Source organism: Protopterus annectens, chromosome 11.part0, assembly GCF_019279795.1.
Source record: "Protopterus annectens isolate FY-2018-M chromosome 11.part0, PAN1.0, whole genome shotgun sequence".
Lineage (NCBI taxonomy): Eukaryota > Metazoa > Chordata > Ceratodontiformes > Protopteridae > Protopterus > Protopterus annectens.
Genome location: NC_056745.1, coordinates 1523919874 through 1523942682, shown reverse-complemented (window position 1 = coordinate 1523942682; position 22809 = coordinate 1523919874).

The following is a 22809-nucleotide window of genomic DNA, read 5'->3' as shown; positions in this document are numbered from 1 at the left end:
TGTGTGTGTGTGTGTGTGTGTGTATGTGTGTGTTTGTCCCCATCTGCCTGAGGACTGAATAATGCTTTTAGACTGCTCACACTCCATAGTAATCTGGGTAGCACGTTCTGTAACTGTGGAATGCTGTAATGTGCTAAAGTAGTTAGGTCGGTGTTTTAATCCCAGACATGCCAAGTGTGTGTGTGTGTGTGTGTGTGTGTGTGTGTGTGTGTGTGTGTGTGTGTGTGTGTGTGTGTGTGTGTGTGTGTGTGTGTGTGTGTGTGTGTGTGTGTGTGTGTGTATGTGTGTCTGCCTGAGTGAGACAAGTACAGTGCTTTGTAGATTATGCACTCTCTGTACAAATCACATGATCACCTTTGTCAATCCTGCTGTTGTCACCCACCTAGGTATACACCTGTAGGTGTGCTGTAACCCAGTATTCACCATAGCGCATGCCCTAAAAGCATATTGCTGCAGTGTGATATGGTAGGTAGGGGTTCTTATACAGGACATAACAAGTGTGTGTTTGTCTGTCAGAACCTGTGTAGTGGTGGCTGTGAGTGTCTTACCATTGGACATGTTGGGGAGAGGATTTTGTAGTTTTCCTACATGGTGTCCATCTTATGACACATTGGCCACCTCACAAGGAGTACAGATGTCAGTCAGCCACGGGACTGTGTTGGCAAGCCATACCCCTACATCTGGCAAAAGGCCTGGTGAACAAAGTAGCAACCCTAATAGTACCTGGTATATGTCCTGCACCCATGTGCCATGCACAAACACAGTTGCCTAGGATATCCCGCTATGTTCCTAGTATCATGCACATTGATGACAGATAGTAGGCATGGTGTGAATGCAGTGGCCTGCAGAGGACATGGCACCCTGTACAGCAATACAGTAGGCACATATTTGCTGACATTGTGCCTTCACTATGTTCCCCACTGGATGCCTGCAACATATTTGGTGCCATCAAATGTGATCCACAGAGGCCATACAATGTCGTACACATGTGCCATGTATGGACCAATTCCACTAACACCAGGGAATACCTGTATCATACTATCAATGCAGGTGCAGGGTCGACCTGCTCACTATAAGCAGGTTTCGCCACACCAGGCCAGTATTGGCATATCGGGGGATAACAGTCTGTGTACACAACATGTGCCTGCCAAACCAGGTACACCTGTACATGTCAATATACAGTATTGTGGGACATGCACATCCCAGGCAATGTCCATGTGAAGGACTATCAAACATAGACATGGCATGCATTTCAAAGCTATGGCGATACACATTGGTAACCAGGATGTCAGGGCAGATCACACAGTACCCATCTGTGTGGGACATTGCAGACACTACACCCCTGCACTGCACACCATTATCGGGTGACACGATGCCAAGGAGTACCTCTCACCCAGCCTTGTACAGCCATCATGTACAGCCAACCACTACACACCCCTGAAGCCATGCATACATGCATGTCAGTACTGGCACCTTGTGTCTGCGTGTGGGTTATGATGCTCCCAACCACAGTCACTCCCAGTAAAACCCTTGTTGGCATACCAACAGATGTCAAACATTTTCACATGCCCTAGCCCATAGCACCTCCAGATATCCCCTGTGGTGCATGTAGTCCTGTGCATTACTGCAGTGTGGCAAACTAAATAGTTAGGTTGTTTATTTGTGGCCCTGGCAAAGAGTGTCAATGCGTTCCTATTAGAGAGTGTGGTTGTGGTGAGAATGGCATCCGTTCACATGGACAGCCATGTGTGCCACACCTAATGTATGTCTACTATATTTCTGTTGCAGATGTCACTCACCTACACACGTATATGTTCTTACAGCACAGCAACATGTCGCCTTTGTGGTACATGTAGTAACGTCATGCACATGGAATAGTAATGACTACTCAGTCAGGGGTTTGATCCCTGTACTGTTAGGCTTGTGGCAGATGATGCTTAGGGTTAAATCTCCAAGCCCTTCTCTGGTGTACTTTGCCTGTTCCACCCACACACTCTCTGGTGGATGTAGAGGTGTATACCTGCTCAGCAGCAGCATGTGTATTGTAAGTGATGGACATAATCAGGTGACGGCCTCTGCGCCTATTGCAGTCCTCCTCTAGCTGATTGCATGTGGAACAGCTGTGATGGTGATCCCATAGCCATTCACATGAAAAACACAGTACACTATCTAGGGAAAACATGTTGGTATTTGGCCATGACAGTCGCTGAGAGTGGTATTTGGCCATGACAGTCGCTGTGAGTGGTACCTGGATGTGGTGTTCTGAAACGGCATCACAGATGATATCTGGATGTACCTCAAACATCATACACAGTGGGAAATAACCTAAAGACAAGAGGGTGATCTGCCACACATTGAGACTACTGCCTGTTTAACATGTGTGTGGTACTGGCTATTCTGCATGTTTTAATACAGACATGACAGTACTCTGTTCATGAGGGTCTCCAATCTGCAGGGCTATCTGTGAACTGGTCAGTGTGTGGAACCATTTGTTTCCTGTGTTACACACTGAACACACATCTGTGCACAGCAGGAGCATAGTGTGAGGATTGCAGACAGTACATGATGACAGGGATGCCATTGCATCCCTGACTGGACATATGTCACATGAAACAGTGGTATGACAGACACTGTCTGGAGTTTCCAGTAACAAGCCAATAATGGGCTGTGGTCACATCTCTACTATACATTGTACAGCTGGCATGCAGTATATATGCATGTGTTGTGCTCCCTCTGCAAATGTATGCCATCTGTTGTGTTGGGTTGATGATAATATCTATGCATACTGTTGTAGGTAATCCTGTATGCTGTTGTCTATCACTAAGCCATATGTGGGTTTAAACTGCAACACTATAGGTTGAATGGGTTGGGAGGTGTCAGCAGAACCTCCTGTCCCACTTCAGCTGTCCATGGCACTGGACACCAACACATCTCGGGCCCTGCCTTGGACATCAACCTCTGTTGGCTCTGCACCACCTTCTGGTGGTACCACCACTGAGGATGGGGCATGTCCCCCCTGGGACAGGTACATGCTGTCTTGTGGTCCTGGATGTGTTGCGTTGGGGGCTCACTAAGGGGTTCTGAAACCAGATACGCAAGCTCAAGGGCGAAGTGTCACATTTACAGGGTGATGCTGCCCCTCCTGGACAGCCCCCAGCACTGCCTCCTTTGCAGCTGTTTAGGTGCAGTGGCGGCTGCCCATGGCTGGGGACCTCCATTCCATTGTTCCCATGGGCTTGTGAATGCCAATCACCCATCCCTGTCTGAGGTGTATCCACCACATGTGTCATATACCAACCCTGTATGCTGTCGTGTCTGTGATCCTACCCTACCTATCCTCCACAGCCATACCTACTCTCCTTCCCCCACATCCGTCTCTCACTCTACGGAAACATAAGGCCAATCAGCTCCTAGGACAACATCTGCCCTATACATAGCTGTCCATTTCACACACATGCCCACTGGACACATGTAACCCTTGTAATATGCATCACAACATACTCCTGTTATCCTCACCCCTGTCCCTCAGGTGCACAATCCTGGTATGCACATCACTCCTAAATGGTCCAGGTACACGTGATGAGGATGACCCCACTGTACACACAACACTACCGGTCCCTCTATGGTTACCCTATTTACCTTTATCATGATGAGGATGTTGCACACAGCACCTTGCATGAGTACTGTTCATACATAATGATTGGACAGGTACTGTTGTGTTAATGTTCATTACATGCACACAGTGATGTATATGGCCAATGTACAACTGTTTGCATGCATGAATGACACATGTCTGTCTGAGGGAGTTTTGAAATTACATAGAACACCACTACATAATACAGGCATCGCTGGTGTTTCCCATTTCATTCGTTTTTAATGCTTTGTTGCCACATGGTATGTTCCTGATATATCTCTATATATGTATGTACCTATATGCTGGACATAAACACTCACATATACATCTACATGATGGGAAACATTCTTATACTGTTGAATGACTGTGCTATATGATATGTTTGTGGTACTGTCCGTTGTCTGTAAATCTGCCATGGCATATTGGTAAATCACATTAGCTGTGTGTGCAGGGTCCTGGTTCTGAGCCTTGCAGAGGATGTTTATGTGGTTGCAGGGCAGAACAAGGCCATTGGATATGGATGGAGTAAGGCACATTAAAGCAGTTGTGAGTGGGTGTGCGTGGGTTTGCGCAGTGTTAAGCAATGCTAACATCTGGTTACATCTTCTTATACTCGGTTAGCCTGTACATTGCTTTACCAGTGCAAGACTCGCATACTGGTAGCCAAACAGGCTTACACCCACTCGCTCCCACACTTGCAAATGCACCAACATTGGAGCTTGCATCTGACACTCACACCCCTGGGTGGGGATCAAGGACCGCAATATTACCTTGTGATGTGTATTACATCGGATTACATGCCTACAGTATCGGGAATGGCTGCCCATTAGGCAACGGCATGCCGTTCAACTGTACGGAATCGGCGGCCTGTCCAGTGATTTATTCATAATATTTGTGTGTTCCTCTTACAATCTGCTCCCATATGGCTGATACATGGGAACCGAGACTCTTCAATACAGACAAGTAATTGGGTTTTGGGACCCACATCTGTCGGCCGAGTCATGCTACTGCATGCCTATTATAGGGTTGCCACCTTTTCAATTGCCCAAGGTGGGACCTTTATGTAGAAACATCAGATTTTGCAGGGCAAAACATACCCACAACCAGTACAAAGGAAAGACCTTCACTGTCTTGCCTAAATAAAAGCTTATTCTTGTAGCACTATAGTTGCTTATTATGTTTCTTATAACATTTAGGTGTTTCAGATACAAAATAATTGTTTTATGCAACTACTACAGACAATATAGGAAATCTTTGTCCTAAAATCTCAGGACATTTGCCATATTTTCAATTATTTTCAGGACACAACTGCCCAAAGGGGACTGTCCCTCGCAAAGGTGGACATTTGGTAACCCTAACCTATTATTCTATCATCTTTATAAGGTAGTCAGCGAAATATGCACTTTCTGTCACTATCAGACATCTCATACAAATGGGGAAGAATGAACACTGAATCAGGGACACTGCATAACAACATCAGGGACACATTTAGAAGTTTGGTGCTATTAACCTGACACATTGACAGACCCAGAGCATATGTATTCATACACATTGTCTGAGGTACATGCTGTTTATGACTCATACATGTTGCCATTATTCATTACGTGTATTCCACCACCTTTCCTCCTAATATCACTAGTTCTAGAAGGGTTTAGGTGGGACAGAGTTAGATTCATAATCACGGACGTCCCTGGTAATCGGGGACAGTTCAATGGTATGGTCTCTATGTGTTCCCCAATAGTTTACGGACTATCCAGTGGATGTGCTGTTAGGGTTTGGGATGTATGGGCGTCTGCTATGCCCACATCGGAATATTACTTAAATCCACGGGGCAGTCCTAATACAGCTCTGCCAGCCAACACCTGCACGCCTAAGTCCAAAATCGCATACCCATAGTTCCCCTACCTGCCACTCCTCTACAGTACTCATCCTTACTGTGGGCGCAGGTGGGGTATAAATACAACACTACACACTGCCCATTCTCCCCGTGTCAGGACACATGTACGTTGTGTTGGCCCATGTGTTATCAGCCTTGCACAACCTACTGTTCCGTGTACATCTGCAGCCTGGTTTGAGAAATCATTAAGGGCCTGGCTCTGGTCATTAATTTTTGGTGTCCCATAAGGGACATCGATGTCTATGTTTCAAGTGTAGACCTTGCAGATCTCTCCCACTGGTAGGTGGTCTGGGAAGCAGTGGTGTATTTACCTTTATTGTGTGTCTGTATGTCTCTCCTGCCTAACTGGGGGGGATGGAGGGTTATGCTATGTGTTACACGTTTGTTTATTGGACCTCTCACCAACATATGCCTGGCCTGTGAACATATGTTACCTGTAATTGCTGTATCATTTCCTAGCTATATACATGTGTATATTTACTATAACATATATATATATCTATTTACATTAATATATACAGATATAACTGCATATGTATGCATACATGTATATTCATATCTTGCTGTATATATATATATATATATATATATATATATATATATATATAAATATATTTAATTTAATATATATATATATATATATATATATATATATATATATATATATATATATAAAATCTAAAGACATATGGGTCTATGGTTGTCTGCATATGTATATATTCATATGTGGGTATGTATCTGTATTCATTCTCTGTATGCACACATTCATACTACAGTGAGGGAGAAGCATATCTCTATCTTGCTATGAGTGGATATGCACACACATAGCTCTACATATATACGTCTACAGCTGGTTATTCCATTCCTTGCCATATAGATTACACTTTGCTTTAGTGGGTCTCGCAGTTGGTGTGGCTGCTCGTTGGGTGACGCCTTTGCCCAATGAACACATTAGCTTGCATCCCTAGGGCTGTCCATACAGGCCAACATCAGCCAACACCTGCACACCTAGAACCATAAGTAGATATCCATAGTTCCCCCACCCTCGCCTCCTTGAGAGCACCCATCCTTACTCTGGGACCTGGTCAGTTCTGGACACACCACTACTTGCTGCCCACTCTCCACTTCACAGGACACATTTCATACAATTGTCTCAGCACATGGGTCATCAGGGTTACCCACCCTTGTATTCTGATTCCATACACCGCAGACAAGATGGACGATCTATCACATTTGTATTGTTTTGCCAATTTTTGGAGTGTCCCGCAAGGGATGCTCCAGTATGTGTTCCATGATTAGAATCCACGGGTGCACTGTGTCCCCCCCAATTGTATCCTGCCTGTGGTCTGTGAAGCAGTGGACACTTTACATTGATTGCGTGTATAGTTCCCATGACCGGCTGTGGGGGGGGGGGATGGAAGGGCATGCTGCGTGTGTCATGTGTCTTGCCTGGGCTTCTCACTTCCATTGCCATAACCTGTGAACATATGTCATTCCTGTGTGCTTTTTCCTATCATAGCTGTATATCTCTATATATCGACGCACACATACATACACATATATAGATACATATATGTATTTATGTATTTATATATGTACGTATATGTGTGTATGTATGTATATGTATATATATATATATATATATATATATATATATATATATATATATATATATATATATATATATATATACGTATATGATTTCCTTTACAATTAGACCGGTTTAGTACTTGGAGTTGCCGTAGTGGGCAGATCACAGGAATGATTCCATGTGTGGGGAAGCCCTCACATTTGATTATCGTCAGCACAGCACTGACTTAGGACACTGTACATGCCTAAGCATTGTAGCAGTTTCATCGAATCCCTCTTCTGCACACCTTATTATTCCATCTACTGTTGATGTTTGTATGTGCACATTCCTATTATTTATGTCTACAAATGGAATGCATGTGTTACACAGAATGTACTTCTACATATTGATGTCTGCATGTGTGTAAGCATATATAACTATTACGAACTCGCTGACCTCCACGGGACAGTCCAATTAGAACAGGGCCATCCAACCCTGGCACGCCTGGATCCATAATTTTATATCCATAGTTCCTCCACCCCACCCGTGTTCAGCTTACACGCGTAACTTCCATTATGCACTTGTTATCACAGCCATGACACACCTTCAAACATTGCCCTCTCCAGAGCGTTAGAGGCCCTACACATATGTTGTCCCACCTCGTGTATTCTCAGGCTCTCCCACCATTTAGTCTTTGAACATACCAGCCCATGCTTGTGTAATGGTAGGAGGGCTAAACGCTCTTAATAATTTTAGGGTAGTCCCAATAGGGACTATCCTCTGTCTGTGTGTAAAGTAGACTGAGCAATCCAACTATGTTACTCTGACTGGTAATATCCTGCCTGTGGTGTGTGTAGCAGTGCTTTTCTCACTCTTGGCCAGCGTGATATGACATACGCTGACAGCACTCTATGATACTGTAGTTACTGTTGTGTTACTCTCACTGGTAATATCCTGCCTGTGGTGTGTGTAGCAGTGCTTTTCTCACTCTTGGCCAGCGTGATATGACATACGCTGACAGCACTCTATGATACTGTAGTTGCTGTTGTGTTACTCTCACTGGTAATATCCTGCCTGTGGTGTGTGTAGCAGTGCTTTTCTCACTCTTGGCCAGCGTGATATGACATACGCTGACAGCACTCTATGATACTGTAGTTGGTGTTGTGTTACTCTCACTGGTAATATCCTGCCTGTGGTGTGTGTAGCAGTGCTTTTCTCACTCTTGGCCAGCGTGATATGACATACGCTGACAGCACTCTATGATACTGTAGTTGGTGTTGTGTTACTCTCACTGGTAATATCCTGCCTGTGGTGTGTGTAGCAGTGCTTTTCTCACTCTTGGCCAGCGTGATATGACATATGCTGACAGCACTCTATGATACTGTAGTTGCTGTTGTGTTACTCTCACTGGTAATATCCTGCCTGTGGTGTGTGTAGCAGTGCTTTTCTCACTCTTGGCCAGCGTGATATGACATACGCTGACAGCACTCTATGATACTGTAGTTGGTGTTGTGTTACTCTCACTGGTAATATCCTGCCTGTGGTGTGTGTAGCAGTGCTTTTCTCCTCTTGGCCAGCGTGATATGACATACGCTGACAGCACTCTATGATACTGTAGTTGCTGTTGTGTTACTCTCACTGGTAATATCCTGCCTGTGGTGTGTGTAGCAGTGCTTTTCTCACTCTTGGCCAGCGTGATATGACATACGCTGACAGCACTCTATGATACTGTAGTTGCTGTTGTGTTACTCTCACTGGTAATATCCTGCCTGTGGTGTGTGTAGCAGTGCTTTTCTCACTCTTGGCCAGCGTGATATGACATACGCTGACAGCACTCTATGATACTGTAGTTGGTGTTGTGTTACTCTCACTGGTAATATCCTGCCTGTGGTGTGTGTAGCAGTGCTTTTCTCACTCTTGGCCAGCGTGATATGACATACGCTGACAGCACTCTATGATACTGTAGTTGCTGTTGTGTTACTCTCACTGGTAATATCCTGCCTGTGGTGTGTGTAGCAGTGCTTTTCTCACTCTTGGCCAGCGTGATATGACATACGCTGACAGCACTCTATGATACTGTAGTTGCTGTTGTGTTACTCTCACTGGTAATATCCTGCCTGTGGTGTGTGTAGCAGTGCTTTTCTCACTCTTGGCCAGCGTGATATGACATACGCTGACAGCACTCTATGATACTGTAGTTGCTGTTGTGTTACTCTCACTGGTAATATCCTGCCTGTGGTGTGTGTAGCAGTGCTTTTCTCACTCTTGGCCAGCGTGATATGACATACGCTGACAGCACTCTATGATACTGTAGTTGCTGTTGTGTTACTCTCACTGGTAATATCCTGCCTGTGGTGTGTGTAGCAGTGCTTTTCTCACTCTTGGCCAGCGTGATATGACATACGCTGACAGCACTCTATGATACTGTAGTTGGTGTTGTGTTACTCTCACTGGTAATATCCTGCCTGTGGTGTGTGTAGCAGTGCTTTTCTCACTCTTGGCCAGCGTGATATGACATACGCTGACAGCACTCTATGATACTGTAGTTGGTGTTGTGTTACTCTCACTGGTAATATCCTGCCTGTGGTGTGTGTAGCAGTGCTTTTCTCACTCTTGGCCAGCGTGATATGACATACGCTGACAGCACTCTATGATACTGTAGTTGGTGTTGTGTTACTCTCACTGGTAATATCCTGCCTGTGGTGTGTGTAGCAGTGCTTTTCTCACTCTTGGCCAGCGTGATATGACATACGCTGACAGCACTCTATGATACTGTAGTTGCTGTTGTGTTACTCTCACTGGTAATATCCTGCCTGTGGTGTGTGTAGCAGTGCTTTTCTCACTCTTGGCCAGCGTGATATGACATACGCTGACAGCACTCTATGATACTGTAGTTGCTGTTGTGTTACTCTCACTGGTAATATCCTGCCTGTGGTGTGTGTAGCAGTGCTTTTCTCACTCTTGGCCAGCGTGATATGACATACGCTGACAGCACTCTATGATACTGTAGTTGGTGTTGTGTTACTCTCACTGGTAATATCCTGCCTGTGGTGTGTGTAGCAGTGCTTTTCTCACTCTTGGCCAGCGTGATATGACATACGCTGACAGCACTCTATGATACTGTAGTTGGTGTTGTGTTACTCTCACTGGTAATATCCTGCCTGTGGTGTGTGTAGCAGTGCTTTTCTCACTCTTGGCCAGCGTGATATGACATACGCTGACAGCACTCTATGATACTGTAGTTGCTGTTGTGTTACTCTCACTGGTAATATCCTGCCTGTGGTGTGTGTAGCAGTGCTTTTCTCACTCTTGGCCAGCGTGATATGACATACGCTGACAGCACTCTATGATACTGTAGTTGCTGTTGTGTTACTCTCACTGGTAATATCCTGCCTGTGGTGTGTGTAGCAGTGCTTTTCTCACTCTTGGCCAGCGTGATATGACATACGCTGACAGCACTCTATGATACTGTAGTTGCTGTTGTGTTACTCTCACTGGTAATATCCTGCCTGTGGTGTGTGTAGCAGTGCTTTTCTCACTCTTGGCCAGCGTGATATGACATACGCTGACAGCACTCTATGATACTGTAGTTGGTGTTGTGTTACTCTCACTGGTAATATCCTGCCTGTGGTGTGTGTAGCAGTGCTTTTCTCACTCTTGGCCAGCGTGATATGACATACGCTGACAGCACTCTATGATACTGTAGTTGGTGTTGTGTTACTCTCACTGGTAATATCCTGCCTGTGGTGTGTGTAGCAGTGCTTTTCTCACTCTTGGCCAGCGTGATATGACATACGCTGACAGCACTCTATGATACTGTAGTTGGTGTTGTGTTACTCTCACTGGTAATATCCTGCCTGTGGTGTGTGTAGCAGTGCTTTTCTCACTCTTGGCCAGCGTGATATGACATACGCTGACAGCACTCTATGATACTGTAGTTGCTGTTGTGTTACTCTCACTGGTAATATCCTGCCTGTGGTGTGTGTAGCAGTGCTTTTCTCACTCTTGGCCAGCGTGATATGACATACGCTGACAGCACTCTATGATACTGTAGTTGGTGTTGTGTTACTCTCACTGGTAATATCCTGCCTGTGGTGTGTGTAGCAGTGCTTTTCTCACTCTTGGCCAGCGTGATATGACATATGCTGACAGCACTCTATGATACTGTAGTTGGTGTTGTGTTACTCTCACTGGTAATATCCTGCCTGTGGTGTGTGTAGCAGTGCTTTTCTCACTCTTGGCCAGCGTGATATGACATACGCTGACAGCACTCTATGATACTGTAGTTGCTGTTGTGTTACTCTCACTGGTAATATCCTGCCTGTGGTGTGTGTAGCAGTGCTTTTCTCACTCTTGGCCAGCGTGATATGACATATGCTGACAGCACTCTATGATACTGTAGTTGGTGTTGTGTTACTCTCACTGGTAATATCCTGCCTGTGGTGTGTGTAGCAGTGCTTTTCTCACTCTTGGCCAGCGTGATATGACATACGCTGACAGCACTCTATGATACTGTAGTTGGTGTTGTGTTACTCTCACTGGTAATATCCTGCCTGTGGTGTGTGTAGCAGTGCTTTTCTCACTCTTGGCCAGCGTGATATGACATACGCTGACAGCACTCTATGATACTGTAGTTGCTGTTGTGTTACTCTCACTGGTAATATCCTGCCTGTGGTGTGTGTAGCAGTGCTTTTCTCACTCTTGGCCAGCGTGATATGACATACGCTGACAGCACTCTATGATACTGTAGTTGGTGTTGTGTTACTCTCACTGGTAATATCCTGCCTGTGGTGTGTGTAGCAGTGCTTTTCTCACTCTTGGCCAGCGTGATATGACATACGCTGACAGCACTCTATGATACTGTAGTTGGTGTTGTGTTACTCTCACTGGTAATATCCTGCCTGTGGTGTGTGTAGCAGTGCTTTTCTCACTCTTGGCCAGCGTGATATGACATACGCTGACAGCACTCTATGATACTGTAGTTGGTGTTGTGTTACTCTCACTGGTAATATCCTGCCTGTGGTGTGTGTAGCAGTGCTTTTCTCACTCTTGGCCAGCGTGATATGACATACGCTGACAGCACTCTATGATACTGTAGTTGCTGTTGTGTTACTCTCACTGGTAATATCCTGCCTGTGGTGTGTGTAGCAGTGCTTTTCTCACTCTTGGCCAGCGTGATATGACATACGCTGACAGCACTCTATGATACTGTAGTTGGTGTTGTGTTACTCTCACTGGTAATATCCTGCCTGTGGTGTGTGTAGCAGTGCTTTTCTCACTCTTGGCCAGCGTGATATGACATACGCTGACAGCACTCTATGATACTGTAGTTGGTGTTGTGTTACTCTCACTGGTAATATCCTGCCTGTGGTGTGTGTAGCAGTGCTTTTCTCACTCTTGGCCAGCGTGATATGACATACGCTGACAGCACTCTATGATACTGTAGTTGGTGTTGTGTTACTCTCACTGGTAATATCCTGCCTGTGGTGTGTGTAGCAGTGCTTTTCTCACTCTTGGCCAGCGTGATATGACATACGCTGACAGCACTCTATGATACTGTAGTTGCTGTTGTGTTACTCTCACTGGTAATATCCTGCCTGTGGTGTGTGTAGCAGTGCTTTTCTCACTCTTGGCCAGCGTGATATGACATACGCTGACAGCACTCTATGATACTGTAGTTGCTGTTGTGTTACTCTCACTGGTAATATCCTGCCTGTGGTGTGTGTAGCAGTGCTTTTCTCACTCTTGGCCAGCGTGATATGACATACGCTGACAGCACTCTATGATACTGTAGTTGCTGTTGTGTTACTCTCACTGGTAATATCCTGCCTGTGGTGTGTGTAGCAGTGCTTTTCTCACTCTTGGCCAGCGTGATATGACATACGCTGACAGCACTCTATGATACTGTAGTTGCTGTTGTGTTACTCTCACTGGTAATATCCTGCCTGTGGTGTGTGTAGCAGTGCTTTTCTCACTCTTGGCCAGCGTGATATGACATACGCTGACAGCACTCTATGATACTGTAGTTGCTGTTGTGTTACTCTCACTGGTAATATCCTGCCTGTGGTGTGTGTAGCAGTGCTTTTCTCACTCTTGGCCAGCGTGATATGACATACGCTGACAGCACTCTATGATACTGTAGTTGGTGTTGTGTTACTCTCACTGGTAATATCCTGCCTGTGGTGTGTGTAGCAGTGCTTTTCTCACTCTTGGCCAGCGTGATATGACATACGCTGACAGCACTCTATGATACTGTAGTTGGTGTTGTGTTACTCTCACTGGTAATATCCTGCCTGTGGTGTGTGTAGCAGTGCTTTTCTCACTCTTGGCCAGCGTGATATGACATACGCTGACAGCACTCTATGATACTGTAGTTGGTGTTGTGTTACTCTCACTGGTAATATCCTGCCTGTGGTGTGTGTAGCAGTGCTTTTCTCACTCTTGGCCAGCGTGATATGACATACGCTGACAGCACTCTATGATACTGTAGTTGCTGTTGTGTTACTCTCACTGGTAATATCCTGCCTGTGGTGTGTGTAGCAGTGCTTTTCTCACTCTTGGCCAGCGTGATATGACATACGCTGACAGCACTCTATGATACTGTAGTTGCTGTTGTGTTACTCTCACTGGTAATATCCTGCCTGTGGTGTGTGTAGCAGTGCTTTTCTCACTCTTGGCCAGCGTGATATGACATACGCTGACAGCACTCTATGATACTGTAGTTGGTGTTGTGTTACTCTCACTGGTAATATCCTGCCTGTGGTGTGTGTAGCAGTGCTTTTCTCACTCTTGGCCAGCGTGATATGACATACGCTGACAGCACTCTATGATACTGTAGTTGGTGTTGTGTTACTCTCACTGGTAATATCCTGCCTGTGGTGTGTGTAGCAGTGCTTTTCTCACTCTTGGCCAGCGTGATATGACATACGCTGACAGCACTCTATGATACTGTAGTTGGTGTTGTGTTACTCTCACTGGTAATATCCTGCCTGTGGTGTGTGTAGCAGTGCTTTTCTCACTCTTGGCCAGCGTGATATGACATACGCTGACAGCACTCTATGATACTGTAGTTGCTGTTGTGTTACTCTCACTGGTAATATCCTGCCTGTGGTGTGTGTAGCAGTGCTTTTCTCACTCTTGGCCAGCGTGATATGACATACGCTGACAGCACTCTATGATACTGTAGTTGCTGTTGTGTTACTCTCACTGGTAATATCCTGCCTGTGGTGTGTGTAGCAGTGCTTTTCTCACTCTTGGCCAGCGTGATATGACATACGCTGACAGCACTCTATGATACTGTAGTTGGTGTTGTGTTACTCTCACTGGTAATATCCTGCCTGTGGTGTGTGTAGCAGTGCTTTTCTCACTCTTGGCCAGCGTGATATGACATACGCTGACAGCACTCTATGATACTGTAGTTGGTGTTGTGTTACTCTCACTGGTAATATCCTGCCTGTGGTGTGTGTAGCAGTGCTTTTCTCACTCTTGGCCAGCGTGATATGACATACGCTGACAGCACTCTATGATACTGTAGTTGGTGTTGTGTTACTCTCACTGGTAATATCCTGCCTGTGGTGTGTGTAGCAGTGCTTTTCTCACTCTTGGCCAGCGTGATATGACATACGCTGACAGCACTCTATGATACTGTAGTTGCTGTTGTGTTACTCTCACTGGTAATATCCTGCCTGTGGTGTGTGTAGCAGTGCTTTTCTCACTCTTGGCCAGCGTGATATGACATACGCTGACAGCACTCTATGATACTGTAGTTGGTGTTGTGTTACTCTCACTGGTAATATCCTGCCTGTGGTGTGTGTAGCAGTGCTTTTCTCACTCTTGGCCAGCGTGATATGACATACGCTGACAGCACTCTATGATACTGTAGTTGGTGTTGTGTTACTCTCACTGGTAATATCCTGCCTGTGGTGTGTGTAGCAGTGCTTTTCTCACTCTTGGCCAGCGTGATATGACATACGCTGACAGCACTCTATGATACTGTAGTTGCTGTTGTGTTACTCTCACTGGTAATATCCTGCCTGTGGTGTGTGTAGCAGTGCTTTTCTCACTCTTGGCCAGCGTGATATGACATACGCTGACAGCACTCTATGATACTGTAGTTGGTGTTGTGTTACTCTCACTGGTAATATCCTGCCTGTGGTGTGTGTAGCAGTGCTTTTCTCACTCTTGGCCAGCGTGATATGACATACGCTGACAGCACTCTATGATACTGTAGTTGCTGTTGTGTTACTCTCACTGGTAATATCCTGCCTGTGGTGTGTGTAGCAGTGCTTTTCTCACTCTTGGCCAGCGTGATATGACATACGCTGACAGCACTCTATGATACTGTAGTTGGTGTTGTGTTACTCTCACTGGTAATATCCTGCCTGTGGTGTGTGTAGCAGTGCTTTTCTCACTCTTGGCCAGCGTGATATGACATACGCTGACAGCACTCTATGATACTGTAGTTGGTGTTGTGTTACTCTCACTGGTAATATCCTGCCTGTGGTGTGTGTAGCAGTGCTTTTCTCACTCTTGGCCAGCGTGATATGACATACGCTGACAGCACTCTATGATACTGTAGTTGGTGTTGTGTTACTCTCACTGGTAATATCCTGCCTGTGGTGTGTGTAGCAGTGCTTTTCTCACTCTTGGCCAGCGTGATATGACATACGCTGACAGCACTCTATGATACTGTAGTTGGTGTTGTGTTACTCTCACTGGTAATATCCTGCCTGTGGTGTGTGTAGCAGTGCTTTTCTCACTCTTGGCCAGCGTGATATGACATACGCTGACAGCACTCTATGATACTGTAGTTGCTGTTGTGTTACTCTCACTGGTAATATCCTGCCTGTGGTGTGTGTAGCAGTGCTTTTCTCACTCTTGGCCAGCGTGATATGACATACGCTGACAGCACTCTATGATACTGTAGTTGGTGTTGTGTTACTCTCACTGGTAATATCCTGCCTGTGGTGTGTGTAGCAGTGCTTTTCTCACTCTTGGCCAGCGTGATATGACATACGCTGACAGCACTCTATGATACTGTAGTTGCTGTTGTGTTACTCTCACTGGTAATATCCTGCCTGTGGTGTGTGTAGCAGTGCTTTTCTCACTCTTGGCCAGCGTGATATGACATACGCTGACAGCACTCTATGATACTGTAGTTGGTGTTGTGTTACTCTCACTGGTAATATCCTGCCTGTGGTGTGTGTAGCAGTGCTTTTCTCACTCTTGGCCAGCGTGATATGACATACGCTGACAGCACTCTATGATACTGTAGTTGGTGTTGTGTTACTCTCACTGGTAATATCCTGCCTGTGGTGTGTGTAGCAGTGCTTTTCTCACTCTTGGCCAGCGTGATATGACATACGCTGACAGCACTCTATGATACTGTAGTTGCTGTTGTGTTACTCTCACTGGTAATATCCTGCCTGTGGTGTGTGTAGCAGTGCTTTTCTCACTCTTGGCCAGCGTGATATGACATACGCTGACAGCACTCTATGATACTGTAGTTGCTGTTGTGTTACTCTCACTGGTAATATCCTGCCTGTGGTGTGTGTAGCAGTGCTTTTCTCACTCTTGGCCAGCGTGATATGACATACGCTGACAGCACTCTATGATACTGTAGTTGCTGTTGTGTTACTCTCACTGGTAATATCCTGCCTGTGGTGTGTGTAGCAGTGCTTTTCTCACTCTTGGCCAGCGTGATATGACATACGCTGACAGCACTCTATGATACTGTAGTTGGTGTTGTGTTACTCTCACTGGTAATATCCTGCCTGTGGTGTGTGTAGCAGTGCTTTTCTCACTCTTGGCCAGCGTGATATGACATACGCTGACAGCACTCTATGATACTGTAGTTGGTGTTGTGTTACTCTCACTGGTAATATCCTGCCTGTGTTGTGTGTAGCAGTGCTTTTCTCACTCTTGGCCAGCGTGATATGACATACGCTGACAGCACTCTATGATACTGTAGTTGCTGTTGTGTTACTCTCACTGGTAATATCCTGCCTGTGGTGTGTGTAGCAGTGCTTTTCTCACTCTTGGCCAGCGTGATATGACATACGCTGACAGCACTCTATGATACTGTAGTTGGTGTTGTGTTACTCTCACTGGTAATATCCTGCCTGTGGTGTGTGTAGCAGTGCTTTTCTCACTCTTGGCCAGCGTGATATGACATACGCTGACAGCACTCTATGATACTGTAGTTGCTGTTGTGTTACTCTCACTGGTAATATCCTGCCTGTGGTGTGTGTAGCAGTGCTTTTCTCACTCTTGGCCAGCGTGATATGACATACGCTGACAGCACTCTATGATACTGTAGTTGCTGTTGTGTTACTCTCACTGGTAATATCCTGCCTGTGGTGTGTGTAGCAGTGCTTTTCTCACTCTTGGCCAGCGTGATATGACATACGCTGACAGCACTCTATGATACTGTAGTTGGTGTTGTGTTACTCTCACTGGTAATATCCTGCCTGTGGTGTGTGTAGCAGTGCTTTTCTCACTCTTGGCCAGCGTGATATGACATACGCTGACAGCACTCTATGATACTGTAGTTGGTGTTGTGTTACTCTCACTGGTAATATCCTGCCTGTGGTGTGTGTAGCAGTGCTTTTCTCACTCTTGGCCAGCGTGATATGACATACGCTGACAGCACTCTATGATACTGTAGTTGCTGTTGTGTTACTCTCACTGGTAATATCCTGCCTGTGGTGTGTGTAGCAGTGCTTTTCTCACTCTTGGCCAGCGTGATATGACATACGCTGACAGCACTCTATGATACTGTAGTTGGTGTTGTGTTACTCTCACTGGTAATATCCTGCCTGTGGTGTGTGTAGCAGTGCTTTTCTCACTCTTGGCCAGCGTGATATGACATACGCTGACAGCACTCTATGATACTGTAGTTGCTGTTGTGTTACTCTCACTGGTAATATCCTGCCTGTGGTGTGTGTAGCAGTGCTTTTCTCACTCTTGGCCAGCGTGATATGACATACGCTGACAGCACTCTATGATACTGTAGTTGCTGTTGTGTTACTCTCACTGGTAATATCCTGCCTGTGGTGTGTGTAGCAGTGCTTTTCTCACTCTTGGCCAGCGTGATATGACATACGCTGACAGCACTCTATGATACTGTAGTTGGTGTTGTGTTACTCTCACTGGTAATATCCTGCCTGTGGTGTGTGTAGCAGTGCTTTTCTCACTCTTGGCCAGCGTGATATGACATACGCTGACAGCACTCTATGATACTGTAGTTGGTGTTGTGTTACTCTCACTGGTAATATCCTGCCTGTGGTGTGTGTAGCAGTGCTTTTCTCACTCTTGGCCAGCGTGATATGACATACGCTGACAGCACTCTATGATACTGTAGTTGGTGTTGTGTTACTCTCACTGGTAATATCCTGCCTGTGGTGTGTGTAGCAGTGCTTTTCTCACTCTTGGCCAGCGTGATATGACATACGCTGACAGCACTCTATGATACTGTAGTTGGTGTTGTGTTACTCTCACTGGTAATATCCTGCCTGTGGTGTGTGTAGCAGTGCTTTTCTCACTCTTGGCCAGCGTGATATGACATACGCTGACAGCACTCTATGATACTGTAGTTGGTGTTGTGTTACTCTCACTGGTAATATCCTGCCTGTGGTGTGTGTAGCAGTGCTTTTCTCACTCTTGGCCAGCGTGATATGACATACGCTGACAGCACTCTATGATACTGTAGTTGCTGTTGTGTTACTCTCACTGGTAATATCCTGCCTGTGGTGTGTGTAGCAGTGCTTTTCTCACTCTTGGCCAGCGTGATATGACATACGCTGACAGCACTCTATGATACTGTAGTTGGTGTTGTGTTACTCTCACTGGTAATATCCTGCCTGTGGTGTGTGTAGCAGTGCTTTTCTCACTCTTGGCCAGCGTGATATGACATACGCTGACAGCACTCTATGATACTGTAGTTGGTGTTGTGTTACTCTCACTGGTAATATCCTGCCTGTGGTGTGTGTAGCAGTGCTTTTCTCACTCTTGGCCAGCGTGATATGACATACGCTGACAGCACTCTATGATACTGTAGTTGGTGTTGTGTTACTCTCACTGGTAATATCCTGCCTGTGGTGTGTGTAGCAGTGCTTTTCTCACTCTTGGCCAGCGTGATATGACATACGCTGACAGCACTCTATGATACTGTAGTTGGTGTTGTGTTACTCTCACTGGTAATATCCTGCCTGTGGTGTGTGTAGCAGTGCTTTTCTCACTCTTGGCCAGCGTGATATGACATACGCTGACAGCACTCTATGATACTGTAGTTGGTTTTGTGTTACTCTCACTGGTAATATCCTGCCTGTGGTGTGTGTAGCAGTGCTTTTCTCACTCTTGGCCAGCGTGATATGACATACGCTGACAGCACTCTATGATACTGTAGTTGGTGTTGTGTTACTCTCACTGGTAATATCCTGCCTGTGGTGTGTGTAGCAGTGCTTTTCTCACTCTTGGCCAGCGTGATATGACATACGCTGACAGCACTCTATGATACTGTAGTTGCTGTTGTGTTACTCTCACTGGTAATATCCTGCCTGTGGTGTGTGTAGCAGTGCTTTTCTCACTCTTGGCCAGCGTGATATGACATACGCTGACAGCACTCTATGATACTGTAGTTGCTGTTGTGTTACTCTCACTGGTAATATCCTGCCTGTGGTGTGTGTAGCAGTGCTTTTCTCACTCTTGGCCAGCGTGATATGACATACGCTGACAGCACTCTATGATACTGTAGTTGGTGTTGTGTTACTCTCACTGGTAATATCCTGCCTGTGGTGTGTGTAGCAGTGCTTTTCTCACTCTTGGCCAGCGTGATATGACATACGCTGACAGCACTCTATGATACTGTAGTTGCTGTTGTGTTACTCTCACTGGTAATATCCTGCCTGTGGTGTGTGTAGCAGTGCTTTTCTCACTCTTGGCCAGCGTGATATGACATACGCTGACAGCACTCTATGATACTGTAGTTGGTGTTGTGTTACTCTCACTGGTAATATCCTGCCTGTGGTGTGTGTAGCAGTGCTTTTCTCACTCTTGGCCAGCGTGATATGACATACGCTGACAGCACTCTATGATACTGTAGTTGGTGTTGTGTTACTCTCACTGGTAATATCCTGCCTGTGGTGTGTGTAGCAGTGCTTTTCTCACTCTTGGCCAGCGTGATATGACATACGCTGACAGCACTCTATGATACTGTAGTTGGTGTTGTGTTACTCTCACTGGTAATATCCTGCCTGTGGTGTGTGTAGCAGTGCTTTTCTCACTCTTGGCCAGCGTGATATGACATACGCTGACAGCACTCTATGATACTGTAGTTGGTGTTGTGTTACTCTCACTGGTAATATCCTGCCTGTGGTGTGTGTAGCAGTGCTTTTCTCACTCTTGGCCAGCGTGATATGACATACGCTGACAGCACTCTATGATACTGTAGTTGGTGTTGTGTTACTCTCACTGGTAATATCCTGCCTGTGGTGTGTGTAGCAGTGCTTTTCTCACTCTTGGCCAGCGTGATATGACATACGCTGACAGCACTCTATGATACTGTAGTTGGTGTTGTGTTACTCTCACTGGTAATATCCTGCCTGTGGTGTGTGTAGCAGTGCTTTTCTCACTCTTGGCCAGCGTGATATGACATACGCTGACAGCACTCTATGATACTGTAGTTGGTGTTGTGTTACTCTCACTGGTAATATCCTGCCTGTGGTGTGTGTAGCAGTGCTTTTCTCACTCTTGGCCAGCGTGATATGACATACGCTGACAGCACTCTATGATACTGTAGTTGCTGTTGTGTTACTCTCACTGGTAATATCCTGCCTGTGGTGTGTGTAGCAGTGCTTTTCTCACTCTTGGCCAGCGTGATATGACATACGCTGACAGCACTCTATGATACTGTAGTTGCTGTTGTGTTACTCTCACTGGTAATATCCTGCCTGTGGTGTGTGTAGCAGTGCTTTTCTCACTCTTGGCCAGCGTGATATGACATACGCTGACAGCACTCTATGATACTGTAGTTGGTGTTGTGTTACTCTCACTGGTAATATCCTGCCTGTGGTGTGTGTAGCAGTGCTTTTCTCACTCTTGGCCAGCGTGATATGACATACGCTGACAGCACTCTATGATACTGTAGTTGCTGTTGTGTTACTCTCACTGGTAATATCCTGCCTGTGGTGTGTGTAGCAGTGCTTTTCTCACTCTTGGCCAGCGTGATATGACATACGCTGACAGCACTCTATGATACTGTAGTTGCTGTTGTGTTACTCTCACTGGTAATATCCTGCCTGTGGTGTGTGTAGCAGTGCTTTTCTCACTCTTGGCCAGCGTGATATGACATACGCTGACAGCACTCTATGATACTGTAGTTGGTGTTGTGTTACTCTCACTGGTAATATCCTGCCTGTGGTGTGTGTAGCAGTGCTTTTCTCACTCTTGGCCAGCGTGATATGACATACGCTGACAGCACTCTATGATACTGTAGTTGCTGTTGTGTTACTCTCACTGGTAATATCCTGCCTGTGGTGTGTGTAGCAGTGCTTTTCTCACTCTTGGCCAGCGTGATATGACATACGCTGACAGCACTCTATGATACTGTAGTTGGTGTTGTGTTACTCTCACTGGTAATATCCTGCCTGTGGTGTGTGTAGCAGTGCTTTTCTCACTCTTGGCCAGCGTGATATGACATACGCTGACAGCACTCTATGATACTGTAGTTGCTGTTGTGTTACTCTCACTGGTAATATCCTGCCTGTGGTGTGTGTAGCAGTGCTTTTCTCACTCTTGGCCAGCGTGATATGACATACGCTGACAGCACTCTATGATACTGTAGTTGGTGTTGTGTTACTCTCACTGGTAATATCCTGCCTGTGGTGTGTGTAGCAGTGCTTTTCTCACTCTTGGCCAGCGTGATATGACATACGCTGACAGCACTCTATGATACTGTAGTTGGTGTTGTGTTACTCTCACTGGTAATATCCTGCCTGTGGTGTGTGTAGCAGTGCTTTTCTCACTCTTGGCCAGCGTGATATGACATACGCTGACAGCACTCTATGATACTGTAGTTGGTGTTGTGTTACTCTCACTGGTAATATCCTGCCTGTGGTGTGTGTAGCAGTGCTTTTCTCACTCTTGGCCAGCGTGATATGACATACGCTGACAGCACTCTATGATACTGTAGTTGGTGTTGTGTTACTCTCACTGGTAATATCCTGCCTGTGGTGTGTGTAGCAGTGCTTTTCTCACTCTTGGCCAGCGTGATATGACATACGCTGACAGCACTCTATGATACTGTAGTTGCTGTTGTGTTACTCTCACTGGTAATATCCTGCCTGTGGTGTGTGTAGCAGTGCTTTTCTCACTCTTGGCCAGCGTGATATGACATACGCTGACAGCACTCTATGATACTGTAGTTGGTGTTGTGTTACTCTCACTGGTAATATCCTGCCTGTGGTGTGTGTAGCAGTGCTTTTCTCACTCTTGGCCAGCGTGATATGACATACGCTGACAGCACTCTATGATACTGTAGTTGGTGTTGTGTTACTCTCACTGGTAATATCCTGCCTGTGGTGTGTGTAGCAGTGCTTTTCTCACTCTTGGCCAGCGTGATATGACATACGCTGACAGCACTCTATGATACTGTAGTTGGTGTTGTGTTACTCTCACTGGTAATATCCTGCCTGTGGTGTGTGTAGCAGT